Source organism: Nuphar pumila, chromosome 2 (genome assembly GCF_984573655.1).
Source record: "Nuphar pumila chromosome 2, dmNupPumi1.hap1.1, whole genome shotgun sequence".
Classification (NCBI taxonomy): domain Eukaryota; kingdom Viridiplantae; phylum Streptophyta; class Magnoliopsida; order Nymphaeales; family Nymphaeaceae; genus Nuphar; species Nuphar pumila.
The window spans coordinates 101,590,399-101,605,953 of record NC_143250.1 but is presented as its reverse complement, the minus strand read 5'-3'; positions in this window follow the sequence as shown (position 1 = coordinate 101,605,953).

The following is a 15,555-nucleotide window of genomic DNA, read 5'->3' as shown; positions in this document are numbered from 1 at the left end:
AACAATATTCTATAAAACTGGTTTTATAAATAAAATGTCTAACACAGTCTGGAGAAACCCTAAATCTCGATGCCACCTTGTTTTGCATATCACATCATAGGTTTAGTACCTTTATCCCCTATAAAGCAGGGTAAAAACCATTGTTGCTCTGGTAGAAAAGCATTTCAAGCAAGTATAAAGCTTATAAACATGAGGAGCCTCTTCAGGCAATAATTGAAAATAATGTAACTCATGTATCCATGACTTAGCGTATCGGTATCCCACGAATCAAAGCAAGAGTTTCTTGAGCTTAGTTTAGTTGTGCAATTTAGGTCATTTGCCTGATCAGTCCAACAGTGTACTGATATCAATACATTTTACAAGGTTATGGATGAGTAATAATAATGTACATTCATTCATTCATCGTTGAACCTATAACTAATGCATTATTTTGATATAAACCGTTCACCCCTAGTACGTGGAAGAAGTATGACTTTGACATCAACGCAATGTTCTAAGGGTTCATTATGCTATGTATTTTGTATACCCCAGAGGCTTATCCATAGCGGGGCGACAGTTTTCATTCTTAAAGACCCCAATCAGGCCGGTTCGGATGCATTATTTTATTGCAATAGCGGGGTTCAATCCCTAGATCTTAAGGATAACCTGACCTCATAACCTCAGAGTGACGGGAGGTCACCTGAACTCTTTGGTCCATAACATTATACAGGTCACTCGAGGTGGTACCATCATCGTCATGCCACGGTGAGTGCAAGTCTTAAAAGGGCTTGACAATATAATCTTTCTTATTAAGACATTGAGTGTCGCATAGGCAATCCAGTGCATTCTATACCAAGAGAACATATACCCCAAACCCTACTCAGGTTTTTGAAGCACGGGCCGATTTTCATGTGGTAAAGAGCTACCGTTATGTTTTATTCATATGCATGCAGGACCTCGCTCTCAACATCTATAAACTTTATGAGTGTTTCACCCCTTTTGGGTGGACAACCAACTCTGGGACAACGACCCTTACGAGTGTTGTAATAGTATAATATTTCACATGGACATGCATAGACAATGATCACTTTGGATCAACTGCTCAGCGTATATAGATGCATCGAGCACTGGCCAAATCTAACATTAATTTAACACTAACTACCTTGTTGGAGAATAACTCTAAGCAAAAACAATTTAACTTTTAATCTAAACAATGACAATGAAAATAATTTAAAGACTAACTATAAAAAGAGGTTAAAAATGAGAGCACTATTTGCCTAAGTCGTCCCCCTATGTGGGACCTACTCACAAAAAAAAAGAAAAAAAGAAAGAAAGGATAATTTGAATAATTACCATGCAATGCAAGTATTATTTCCTAAATTAAAAAAAATGCTCTATGCAAATTAAATTACACATATGCTATATTATCCTAACTAAAATGAAAAAAAATTAACTAATATTTCACTTATCTCTGACTAAGTGGGGCCCATGACAACGCATCCTTGGAGATAGGATTTTCTAGAAAACATGTCAGCCCTTGGGGCCCACAGAGTTGGCTAGATTCAAAAATTAAGGAAAAAAAATTTATTTCCTAAAGCCTATACAGTTACAAATGAGGAAGGTGATTTAAATTGAAATCACCTTCTTCCAGTCAAAAAGAAGAAAGCCTTCTCTAGGTTGGCGTCTCCAAGGAAAATGCCACCTCTTTCCTACTTTGACTCCACCAAAATAGCAACTAAACATAATTTCTAAAACACCCTAGCTCAATTCCTAAATACCCAGATTATCTTCACAAAAGTCAACTTCCCTAATCTATACTATGCATAAAATACATTACTTAGTTTAGACAAACTATATGCTATCAAAATTAATCTAATGAATGATCAAATTAAGAAAAACATGAAGAGCTAATGAAATACAATGTACACTCTAACCTTAACTAATACATAAAATGAAATAAAATATAGTAATGCCTAAATTCAAATATTAAAATGTTAAAGTCTCAAACACCCTCAACTAAAATGGCAAACCTCACCAAAACCCAACAATGGTTGTCGTCCCACTTGGAGAAGATGACGGCCCCCTCTATCTAAAAAAAAATTCGTTTTATGTTAAATACGATGTGAAATAAAAAAAATTATTATGCTATACTACCAAAAACCTATTATAGAACATCAAATATGCACATAATCTATCACCAAATGACATAAAATCAGACCTATGTAATCTAGAAAAAATAAAATTGAATGAAAATATGACTCAATCTAAACTAAAAATAAAGAGAAAGAAAAGAAAATAAAAGAAACGGACCTACAGGTCTGTCTGAAGATGGTCCACGGTTCGAGGATGCTCCAACGTCTTTCACCTTGATGTATGTATCCTTGCACGTCCAGCAGCCTTAGAGAAGCGAGAAGGTGGAAGAAAAAGTGACGAAAGAAAGAAAGAGAAATACCTGAAAAACTCCACAGCATCATTGAAATCTCCCCACAGCTTAGTGGTTTCCTGCAAAAAATACAATCACCATGTGAAGATTAGTCACAACAATAAGACAAAATACTAAGGAAATGGAAGGGAGAAGGAGATGGAAGAGGCCCGAAAAACTCCACGGCGGGGGAAACACCTGTAAAGCTCCTTGGTGCGATGACAAAAATGTATGAGCTTGAGAAAGAAGATGACAATGAAGGACTCTTAACCTTGGACAAAAGCTTCAGTCTAGGGGACGTCCCCTATTTCTTTATTCAATGTTATTTTATTTTTAAAAATATTCTTATTACAAAATTATTTGCAAAGAGCCTTAAATACTCCTCTAATTTGCTCACAGACCCTAGGTGCTCCCTGGTAGTTGAGGATGGGTCTTGGAGCTTGGATTTGGTTTCGTGCTCTAGTATGGTCCATGATTCATGATTTAATAAGCTTCAGGTGGGTCTGGATCTGAATCTTCCCTGGATTTGCTTTGTTACACGAAAAAAATCATAATTTCACCCTTTTAATGCTAAATTGGTCGAATTTTGGAGCATAGCTCCTTAACCCCTGGATTAACATAAACATGGGGATAAATGCATGCATATGATGCCTAGACTATCATGCATTATCAAATTCCCCCATACTTGAATGTTGCTAGTCCTCGAGCAACATCAAGACTAACTAGCTAGTTAATCAATTCTAACTTACATTTTATGCAAATGTAAGAAATGACATATGAAAAGAAGCCACACTCCATGGTAAAAAAAAAATCTCCCTCAAACCTTTCTAAAATTCGCAATCATCTATATGTCCCTTTTAAAAAATCAAACGCCTTCATGTCATCATCTTGTTCTCATAACTTGTATGATTTCTACATAGTTTAATTCTTTTTCATATCCAACAGTGAATTTTCTCCTTTAAACTCTTATATATATATATATATATATATATATATATATATATATATATATATATATATATATATATATATATATATATATATATATATATATATATATATATATATATATTCTCTTTTTTTAAATATTTTTCTTTCATTTGAGCTCTACATCCATCATCAGACTTTGTAACCCTTGTAGCGAGTGTTAGGGCGGTATCTCTTAGGCCAAATGACCTTAGGTACCAAATACAAAGATTTTTCAGCCTTAATAGCTTGAGTTACTAAGTCCTAGACTTTTGTAGTATATGTAGCCTATATCGTGTGCAATGCCATCATCTATTAGGCTTTCTACTGGTTTCATGTAGCGAGCTTTAGGCCAATGGCTCCCAAACCAGTTGGCTTTAGGGCACCAGGTGTAAAACACCCCTCGGGCTTACTTGCTCGAACCCAATAGGCCACACTGACGATGCGTAGGCAAAGTGTCCGACCTCCTCGTTGCCCTTTTAGTAGAATACATACATGTCAACTAGTACCTGACCCTATTACTAAGGACCCTTTTCGCAAAAATGAGGCACGTCAACTAGTATATATCCCCACTACTCGAGTAACAACTTAGAAGATTTAGAACAACTACACTTGCTCTACAGAATATGTTTTCACTGCTCCCCCATGCTTAAGTGGTGTTGTCCTCAATAGCAATCCCCCATGCTTAAGCCTAACTACATGGAAAACATGCATGCTGAAAACAAGAAAAAGAATAAAGAGGCAGGAACAATACAACCTGATATGAAGGCAGATGATCCAAAGTCTTCATGCTACGCCCTGCACCACCATGATGCACGCTGAGGTGAAAGGTTTTATGCATACTCCAGCACCATTGTCATGTCAATCTGTTGACTGGCTCACATCAAACTTCTGAATAAATCTCAATGCTTTGTAAAAGTACTCACCATGCTAGCACCAAGGATTAGATAAAATGGCAAATATTAAACAACAACAACAACAAAAACAAAAACAAAAACAAAAATAATGAAATAAACAAAAACAATCATCCGACTAATCTATCTCTAACTATAATACAAAGAGATGTCCAACTCAATCCAAATGCTCAATGAAAGCAATTTCTTCACACTCTCCCAACTATGACTCCCCCAAAAAGTAGGGCTTTAATCTTTGCCCATTTACTTTGAACACTTTGCAGGTGAGAGAATATTTGATCTCCATTGATCCAAAAGGAAATACATTTCTCACCATGTACGGGCCATCCCACTTGGACTTCAACTTCCCTAGAAATAACTACAATCGAGAGTTAAATAACCACACTTGTTGCACATGCTCAAACACCTTCCGATTGATGAGTTTATTGTGAAATAATTTGGTGAGAGCCTTATAAATTCTTGCACTCTCGTAGGCTTCATTCCTAAGTTCCTTTAATTCAGACAACTGCAAACACCTCTCTTCTTTTGCCTGGGCAAAATTGAAATTCATTTTCTTCATTGCCCAGTATGCCCTATGTTCTAATTCAACAGGGAGGTGGCATGCCTTACCAAAAACAAGTCGGTAAGGAGACATATCAATGAGAGTCTTAAATGCAGTTCGATAAGTCCATAACTCATCATCGAGGAGCTGCGACCAATCTTTCCTATCACATCAGACTGTCTTCTCCAAAATTCTCTTTATTTCCTTATTTGATACCTCGACCTGTTCGTTGGTCTGAGGGTTATAAGGAGTGGCTTACTTGTGGTGCACATAGTACTTTCTCAGAAGAGAAGCCACCTGTATATTGCAAAAATGCTTTCTGTCAACACTTATCATCACTTGTGGCTTACCAAAGCGACTGAAAATGTTGTGTTTAATGAACTTAAGCACCACTTTATGATCATTTTATTTTGGTGGTCACTGCCTCAACCCACTTAGATACATAATCAACTGCCACGAAAATATATACATTGTCAAATGAAGGCAGAAACAAACCCATGAAATCGATGCCCTAGATGTCAAAGATCTTCACGATTAAAATAGAAAGCATTGGCATCATATCACGCCTTGACATGCTCCCTGTCTGCTGGCAACAAATGTGACACTTACATAAATCATGTGCATCTCTGTGGAGGGTCGGCCAAAAGAATCCAAACTGTAGGACTTTGGCCACAGTCTTCCTACTGCTAAAATGGCCTCCATAGGCCAGAGAATGGCAGAATAAAAGGAAGAACTCATACTCTTCTTATGGTACACACCTTCAAATGACCTGATATACATAATACTTAAAAAGTTGTGGTTCATCCCAGTAATAATGTTTTACTTGCGATAAAAAATTGTCCATTTCATTTTTAAACCAATGCGCAGGAAGTTGCTTGGTCACCAAATAATTAACAATGTTTGTAAACCAAGGTACTTTCAATGTCCTGACCACAATTATTTGCTTATCAGGAAATGAGTCACTAATCAGTAACTGATTAACAAATGTCTCCATGACTAGCCTCGACAGATGGTCTGTCGCTACATTTTCACTACCTTTCTTGTCTTGAATTTCAAGATCAAATTCTTGCAACAACATAATCCACTTAATGAGTCTGGGTTTGGTGTCCTTTTTACTCAAAAGATAGCGCAAGACTGCATGGTCTGAGTAAACGATCACCTTAGAACCCAATAGATAGGAGCAAAACCTCTCCAAGGCAAACACTACAATGATAAGCTCTTTCTCTGTCGTCGTATAGTTCAGTTGAGCATCAAACAGAGACATGCTCGCATAATAGATAACATATGGATTTTTGTCTATATGTTGCCCCACAATAGCTCCACTGGCATAATCGGATGTGTCACACATAATCTCAAAGGGTAGTGACCAGTCTGGAGAACGAAGAATAGGAGCGGAAATGAAGGCTTTCTTCAGAGTCTCAAATGCATAAAGACAATTCTCATCAGATACAAAGGGATGATCTTTTGCCAATAATGCACATAGCGGTCTCGAGATCTTGCTTAAGTCCTTAATAAACTGCCCGTAAAAAACAACATGCCCTAGAAATGACTGCACCTGCTTCACAATCGTCTGTGGAGTTAATCATGAAATCAACTCTACTTTTGCATGATCAACCTCAATGCCACACTCAGAAATAATATGATCGAGCACAATGCCTTCCCGAACCATGAAGTGGCTCTTCTTCCAACTGAGGACAAGATTTGTCTCCCTATATCTCTGAAGAACACAAACAAGCTTCTTGAGATAATCTTCAAATAAAGAGCCATAAACTGAAAAATCATCCATAAATACCTCCATGACATCCTTAATCATATCTGAGAATATAGACATCATGCACCTCTAAAAAGTGATCATGACATTGCAAAGCCCGAACGACATGTGACGAAACACAAAGGTGTCAAAAGGACAGGTAAATGTTGTCTTTTCTTGGTTGTCAGGGTGGACCACCACTTGGTTGTAGACGGAGTAGCCATCCAATAAACAAAAATAACTTTGTCCGATCAATTTCTTGAGGATCTAATCAATGAAAGAAAGCGAAAAGTGATCCTTTCTTATTGCCTAATTAAGTTTCTTATAATCTCTGCAAACCCTCCAACTAGTGGTAGTATGCATCATGATATCTTTTCCTATTTCGTTTTTCACCATAGTGAGTCCTGACTTTTTCAGCACTACTTGCACAGGACTGACCCACTGACTATAAAAAATAAGATAAATAATACCAACATCAAGCCACTTAACAACCTCTTTCTTCTCAACTTTCTTCATGTTGGGATTTAGCCTCTTTTGCATGTGCTCTAATTGGCCGCATCCCTCTTCGGTATGGATACAGGGCATGCAAAAAGAGGGATCAATCCCTCTAAGATCAGTAATTTTCCATCCTATGGCCTCTTTATTTGTGCACAACACCTCCAAAAGCTTCTTCTCTTGTTTTGCTAAGAGATGCGCAGAAATGATCACCGACAGAGTCTCACATGCTCCCAAGAAAGCATTCTTAAGCGTGCTAGGCAGAAGCTTAAGCTCAAGGTCAGGTGGAGACTCAATGGAACTAGGTGTCGACTTCTCAGCCAACAGGGAAAGGGTTTCGAAATTACCCCTCCGTGGGAAATTGCTACCTAGAGATAACCCGTTACCTAATCTATTTACCTCTAAATCTTCACTATCTTCTCCTAGATTGTACTATGAAATGAACTTAGACATCAAGAAATCTTCTGGCGCCTCCTCAAGGATTTCCTTAATCAAATCCGCTTGAAAACACGTTGAATCACCTACCGGGCCCATTGTGGCATTGAAAATGTTCAACTTTACCTTCTTATTGCCAAATGATAGATCCATTACTCTGATTCTACAGTTGATGCAAGCGTTGACCGTTGCTAAGAATGGCTTGCCCAAAATGATAGGAGTCTGCCTCTGCGCATCCACCCCCTCCATGTCTAGGACCACAAAATCGATTGGAAAGTAAAACTCATCTACCTTCACTAGCATATCCTCAAGAATGCCTTATGGGATCATCACTGAACGATTTGCTAGCTGGAGGGTTATGGGGGTCGATCTCAACTCACCTAGACTAAATGAGTCATAGAAGTATCCTGACAAAATACTAACACTCACACCTAAATCTAGCAATGTGTGCTCAATCTGGATATCTCATATGATACATGAAATGATGGGAGCTCTAGGGTCCTTGAGTTTAGGTGGAGTCTGATGCTGAAGTGCGTGACTCACCTGCTTAGTGAGAAGGACTTTGGTAGGAACTTTACTCCTCGATTTTCTCTTTTGAGTGCATATTCCCTTCAAAATTTTTGCATAGGTTGGGACCTGCTTGATGGCATCTTGAAGGGGCAAGTTGATCTAAACATTCCTAAAAGTCTCCAACTGTCTTGCATCTTAACATTCTGCTTTGCTAAACCTGTAGAAGTCTTTAACGCTCCAGGGTAGGGTGGTTTAGGAACAAACTCTGACTCTTCTCCTGTTGAGAATTATCACCTCTTCCCTGATGTGATGACGGCTTGGACAATCTGCAAGCTGGAACTAAAGACGAAGGAGCTTAAATAGATGGCTCATCCTACTCTGGCTCCTCTTCTGGCTGACTTGGTTCTGCTGCATGATATTCTTGCCCACTTTGTAAGGCCATGATTGCTTTGGCTTGATGACTTTCCTCATCAGACACGAACAAACTGCCCATCTCAGGCTCCTTGCCCTTTGGATTCTTCAAAGGTTGACTAGGCAAGGTCCCCTCAAGTCTTCTACTCACGGTCTCAACTAACTATCCCATTTGAGTCTCTAACCTAGCTAGAGAATATGTATGGGAACTAATGACTTGATCATACCTCTGCAAGGTCTTGTCATTTGCTGCTTTCATGTCTTCAACAACTCGCAGAAGTCTCTCCTCGAAAGATGACTGATATTATTGCTCTAGAGGAGGTGCTGAGGTATACGTAGGAGAAGACTGTGGGTATGAGGGCCTCTAGAAAGTCAGTGTATGTTGATGAAGTCTGGTTTGCGGCATGGATGGGCTTGATTGGTATAGCTGTGGATTTTTCCATGAGAAATTTGGATGGTTTTGCCAGCCTGGATTGTATGTAGTCGAATACGGATCATTCTGAGGCCGACCAAAACCTTGAGCTGCCTGAACTTGATTGGCAACAAATTCAGGATACTGAGATGCCAAAGGGCACTCAGTGACATGATGTGCTGGACTAGAGCATAGGGCACACATCGTCAGCTGGTAGGATGGTCCTGCTAGAAGTTGGTCCAACTTATGTGTAAGCATATCAACTTTACTCTGAAATGCATCAGTAGGACTCACCTTTAGTATCACACCCTTCTTTGGGCCACTCGGTGTGACCCTCTTAGCATGAGTCGATGAAGAAGATGACGTATGATGAAGGGAGTTCTCTGCTAATGTGTCAAGTAACCTCCATGCCTCATCTTCACTCTTCAACATAAAAGTGTCACCGCATGACAAATCAATCATCTGTCAGTTCCTCTCGAACAGACCATCGTAAAAGCTCTAAGCCATTTGCCACCTAGACACCTGATGATGTGGGTACTTCCTAAGCAAGTCCTTCAGACGTTCCCATCTCTCATGGAATTTCTCACCCTCCATCTCTACAAAACTGGTGATGGCTCGCCTGAACTGATTAGTGCGGTCGATGGGAAAGTACTTCCTCAGGAACTCCTACTACAATTGATCCCATGTCTCAATTTGTCAAGAGTTCAAGGTCTTGAACCAATGATTTGCCTTGTTCTTCAAAGACAACATAAAAAGTTTCATCTTCATGGCATCGTCTGTGAAGTTGTTGATTCGGACCGTTGAACATATTTCGAGAAATTCATCAAGATATCGATAGGGATCTTCATGAGATAGGCCATAGAATGATGATAACATTTGAATAATGTTGACCTTTATCTCATATTGAGGCACTCCGATTTTAGGTCTTCTGATTATAGATGCCTATATATATTGGTTGGGAATAAAGTATTCCCTCAAAGGATGGGTCTCATTTTGTTGCTCCATCTAATCTCCCATTTGATTCTGACTTCTAGATCTCCTCAAGATGTGCTCCAGTTCTGGATCAAACAGATGAAGGGGTGTTCCTAAAGCTCGTCGTTCTTGCATACACTGAGTAAACCCGATGTATAGCCCAACTATACGTGATTTTTCTAGCCTATCTAATCTAAGTGTGCAACAAAAATCACAAATTACACACTAAGATGAATATGTAATTTGTATAAACAGCTCAACAATACTCTAAACTACTTTACTAAACCAAATAATAATAGTTCAAATAACAAAATCCTAATTTAATTCACGTAATTAGCAAAAATAGAAATCACAAACTAAGTTCTCTAAAACACACCTATCTATCTGCTCCTTCACCAATACAAATATATTCAATACATAAGTGAATCCTAGAGAATAGCATGTGAAACCTATTGATCATGCATAATTTCATACATTTTCATGCATGATCATATGCGATAAATGTTTAAAAATGCTGGTTTGCTAAGGGTCTCATCATTTTTCATCAAATTGTAATTTGAGAAAATTGAGTCTCTTTTGAGTATTCTTGCAAAACTAATTAAGTTTTTAGAAAATAGTTTTTAGAAAGAGAAGTCTTTTGAAATATTAAATTTTTTTATAAACTCTTTTTAAAAAATCTTCTAAAAACCTAATTAGACCTAAATACTCATTATAAAAAGGATTGTTAGAGCTAGAAGAGGCATTTTTTCCTCTTGAGAGTTGCACCCCCCTTCTCTCTCCTATCTACCTCTTCTTCCTCCTCTTTTTTCCCTTTCTCTTCTCAAGCCAGTTTTCTTTCCTCTTCTTCTTCTTTCTCATTCTTTCTTCTAAACCTCATCATCGTCGGTTCTTCTTACCCCTATCATCGAAGAGATTGGAGGTTCATGTGATTGCAATGGAAAAGCCACTTCTTCTACTCAACCCGCCCATCGGAGGTGAACAGTGTAGGTAAACCTCTTCTCCCCCATCTTCGTAGTGTTTAGGATCATGACATGCATTGTAGTTAGTTTTTTTTACCATCTTCATCACATATAGCATGATTTGATTCATATCTGTAAACACCTCAAAATTTTCAGGTTAATTTCTAGACACCCCCTTTCACAGATGCCAACCCCTGTTACACAGTGTAGGGGTCTAACCCCTAGGTCCATTTCAGTTTAGGTGTCATTTCACCCCCCCCCCCTCCCCCACCCACAACTCTTTACTAGTAAAATTATCATGTTACCCCTAGGTAACCCTGGATTCTCTATCAGTTAGACCCAACCAAGCTCATTTTAAGTTCAGAAGAATTAGAATGTAAGTCATTTCTAGCTCCTCTGAGCTCACGATGAGTAGACTCTATTTATTTCAGCTAAATTTGATTTATTTCACATGAAATGAGCTCATTTCTAGCTCAAATTCAAGCTAATTGTCTCAGAGTTAGTCAATTCCAGTAGATTCTATTCTTCTGTGTTTAACATGAGCTCATCAAGAGTTCAAGTTGTTCAGTCTTAGTTTAAACCTCTTTTCCACATTTTTGGAGTTCATTTTAGCTCAATTCAGCTCATTTGAGCTAACCCTAGCTAAGATTCAGCTTGTTTAAGCTCCAGAATTAGTTCATCTTAGTACAAGTGACTTTGATTTTAGCTCAAACCCAGTACACTCTCGTTACTCACTTCACTCAAGAGTGAATTTCTCACAATTTCTCTTAGAATTGTGTCTGTTTTCAATCATCTGGTCTGGGAATCCACTTAAGACAGTATTTTCTTAGTTCACCTAAGTTTAGAAACCTTATAATCCAGTTCAACCCTGTTCAAACCAGTTCAAACCAGTTCAAACCTCACTTTCCAAGTGTCACTCTTCACCCTACAGGGAAAAATCATTTCTATTCAGAGGGACATTTTAGCCCATTTCTAAGCCAGGGGTATTTTCTAGCTTGGACTCGGATCAATTTCTGTTATCTGATATTTTGTCTATATCCGAGATCCAAACCAAGTTTTAATTTGGATATTTGATATCAGATTCGATCCAGTATTGGATCTGCTATCCATTATCCATTTTCTATTTTGGATCTAGATCTTTTATCCAATTCACTTTGTTATCTATATCGAGAGTCCAATCTTGTTTTCTGAACCTGGATCATCTCATCAGATATCCATGATCCAATCATTTGATATTCAGGATTCACTTTCTAATTTTATTTTTGATCCAGGATCCACTTGATCCAAGATCCATTTCATTTGTTTATCATGTCAGGATCCATTTTGGCAAGTTTATCATTGATCCTGGATCTGTCTACCATTTTCGAGCATGGATCGAGCTCATCGGCTGAGATCCAAATCCATCTGTCATTTGAAGCTTCAGATCCAGATCCGAATTCGAATTTTCCTTTCGATCCAATCCTTAACCTAGATTCAACATTGATTGAAAAGGACATTTTAAATCTAGTGCTTTCACATTTCAAGATTTGGTATTTCAAATACCTTTTTTTAAAAAAAAAATTATGTGTACTAAGTCCATACCCAAACCTGCCTATTAATTCGGATCTCGGATCCAAGATGGATCTTAGATCCAATCCAACCTAGATGGGGCATACCTAGGTGGTGCCACATCTATAGGATTCTAGCTTATAATTTCCTTTTTCCTTGTATTATAATTTTATTTTAGTAAGTGCTTTAAATTTTTATTTTTTATTTTAGCATTTTCTTTATATCATCTTATTTAAACTAAAAATAAAAATAAAAAATAATTCAAAGTGGACCCCACTAAGGAGGTCAACCCTCCCTTCTTTTTCCATTTTTCTTTTCCTTCTTTTACTATTGTTTTTTTTAAGTTCTCAAAACTTTCTAAAAAATTTCTTCTATTTTTCTTACTTTCTTTTTCCTAAACCTTCAAAATTTCCAAGATTCTTTTTTTTTTCTCTTATTCCTTTATTTATTTTAGGCCAGCCAGGAGGGTAGAAGGGACCCACAAGGGGGTCGACCTCCTCTCTCTCACTCTTTTCATTCCTCCTCTCTTACTTGCCTTTTTCTTCTTCTTCCATTATTTCCTTCTTCCAATCTTTTTCTTTCTTTTCTTTGATAATGCAAGCCTTATAAAAAGGCATGAAGGGGCTAGGCTGAGGAGGATCTAAAAGGCTCTCTCCCCAACGTACTCTCTTCCTCTCTCTAAAACTCTCAGTCCCCCTTCCTCCTCTAGCCCAAGGTAAAAAAAAAATCTCTCTTTCTCTCTTGTTTATTTTTTTTCTTGTCTTCTTTCTTTTTTCCATGGTGTCGCCCCTCTCTTTCGCTCTTTTCTTCTTCCTTTTTATTTGATCCTCATGTGGCATCAATAATCCATTTAGCTGCAGATAAACTCTTGTTTTCATATTGTTTTCATATTTTTTTCATATATTTTGATCTTAGTTGCTGGATTTTACCTCAACCAACAAGGAGATGGAGATTCAACCTCTCATAGGTTGAATCCCTCTTTCAATCGGCTATAGCAAATATAATTCATGCTTTGCTGTATTATTTTATTTATTTATGCATTGTTTATTTTGTTTTTCATCATCTGCACATTCATGGATGATCAAGGATGCTTGATCTCACATTTTTATTGCTTATGCATGCATAAATTAGGTTTATCATGTTTAATAACTCAAGCATTGAGATATTTGATTCTAGTCTTCCTCTTAGCATTGACGTTTCGTATATTAATCTTTATTATTTCAAGCTGAAATTTTTAGGAGATGTTTATGCATATGTTTACAAGATTATTGCCAAATTTCATATTTTTATCATGTTGTTTGAGGTGTTTTCAAAAATAAAATTTGAAACTTGTTTTCTACACTGTCAAAACACTGTGCAGAACCTAGGTCAACTTGTCAGAATCATATCTCCCCAACCGAAGATGATTTTTCAAATCTTTAAAAAGGAATCTCTTTGTCTACATGTCTAGTCTATTTTTGGTGATTTTGATAATTTTTTATATCGATTTGCTATTTTATTTTATACAAAACCCAGAACCTGTCCTTCTACATCATTATGACAACGTTCATTATCAGGTTCAACTTGTAAGAGTCATATCTCCCTAACCGAAGATGATTTTTCAGATCTGTAAAAAGGGATCTTTCCGTCTGCATGTCTAGTTTATTTTATAGAATTTTGATAATTTTTTATGCATGTTTGATATTTTATTTTGACCCAAAACCAAGGTGGGTTGCAGAATATCCTGTTCTGTAACATGTTTTTAAAATTGTAATTGGTCTCCACTTTTTAATTCAATATTTCTTCTTGGATATTCAGTAAAAATTTTCCTTTGATTCTACAATGTTTCCAGAGTTGTTAGGGGTCTACATATCAATTTTTAAAATTTTAGGGAATCATTTGATATTTTATTTGGCTATTTTTCTCAAACTGGATTTCTAGAGAACCCTTTTCTGTAGAAATAAGGGCAAATCTGACGTTTTCCTATTTGTTTTATTATTTCTATAAATAATTTTTATAGGGTTTGTTATCATTGAAATTTTTTACTTTTACAAGTCAAACTGACCCTTTGAAAAAGATTTTGAAATACTCACCTCCGTTCTAAAAAATATGGGAAAATTTGGGAAATGAGACTCGCTTATCGGTATAAGGTTCAACCGTTTTTGACACCATAACCAGGGGTAATTGAACCAAGGATCAAATATTATGTCTTGCTTAACTGTCTGAAAAATTATTCTAAATCCTAGAATGTACAAAGAATCGTACATGTGCTATGATTTTTTAGAAAATATTGATTGAAAACATGATGCATGCTTGAAATTGTTGGAATTGCTTTGAAAAGAAAATTCATCTTGGAAAATTGATTTTCTGAAGAAAGACTGGGTGTGTGGCCTTAGTCTAAATGATGCAACCCTATTCTAAGTGATGCATAAATGCTATTTTATCATTTTTTTGTGAAAAAAGACTTGAGAAAAATCATTGAAAAATCTCCCTTTGTTTCAGAAATTTATTTTGTATAAAAGGGATTTTTGTACCTTATAGAATTTGAACAAAATAAATTCGCTACATATTCCTGACTATGACCACGAATATGCTTTGAATATATCCAATTAAATCTTAAAATGAAGGTTTTTAAAATAAAAGTGTTAGAAATATGCAATGATTTTTTAAAATAGCCTAAGAGTGTAAGTTGTTTGTAACTTAAAAGAAGATGATAAATCTGAGTTTCATTCGTATTCTGACTATGGTCACAAATACGAACTCCACTAAGTTTATTAACTTCTTAGAAGAAAGTGCATGTGTCATTCGTGTTGACCATTGTAGGATTTAAAATATGCATATGAATGTCACACTATAGCAATTAATATTGAAAAATAAACTATATGCAAATACAACCCTAATCTATGTAGAAAAGGAAATTTCTACTATTTTTTATATTTGATTACAATTTACATTGAATAATTGAATAATAAAATAAAGAAAGGAAAGAGGAAAAAATAAAGAAAATACAATCTTGAACTTTTCTGCAAAATCAGCAATCAGGTTAGTAGAAAAATGTAGGCTTTTCTGGATTTATCCAACAATATCTGGAAATTGAGGGATATTTATCCGTAATAAACATTTTTTCATGCTTCTGTAAAATAAAATAAAATAAAATAAATAAAATAAAAGATGATGTATGACTAAATAAACAATAAGAATAAAACTGATTACAAAATAAAAAATTCAGAATTGAGGAAAAAAAGACCAAAATAACCCTAAA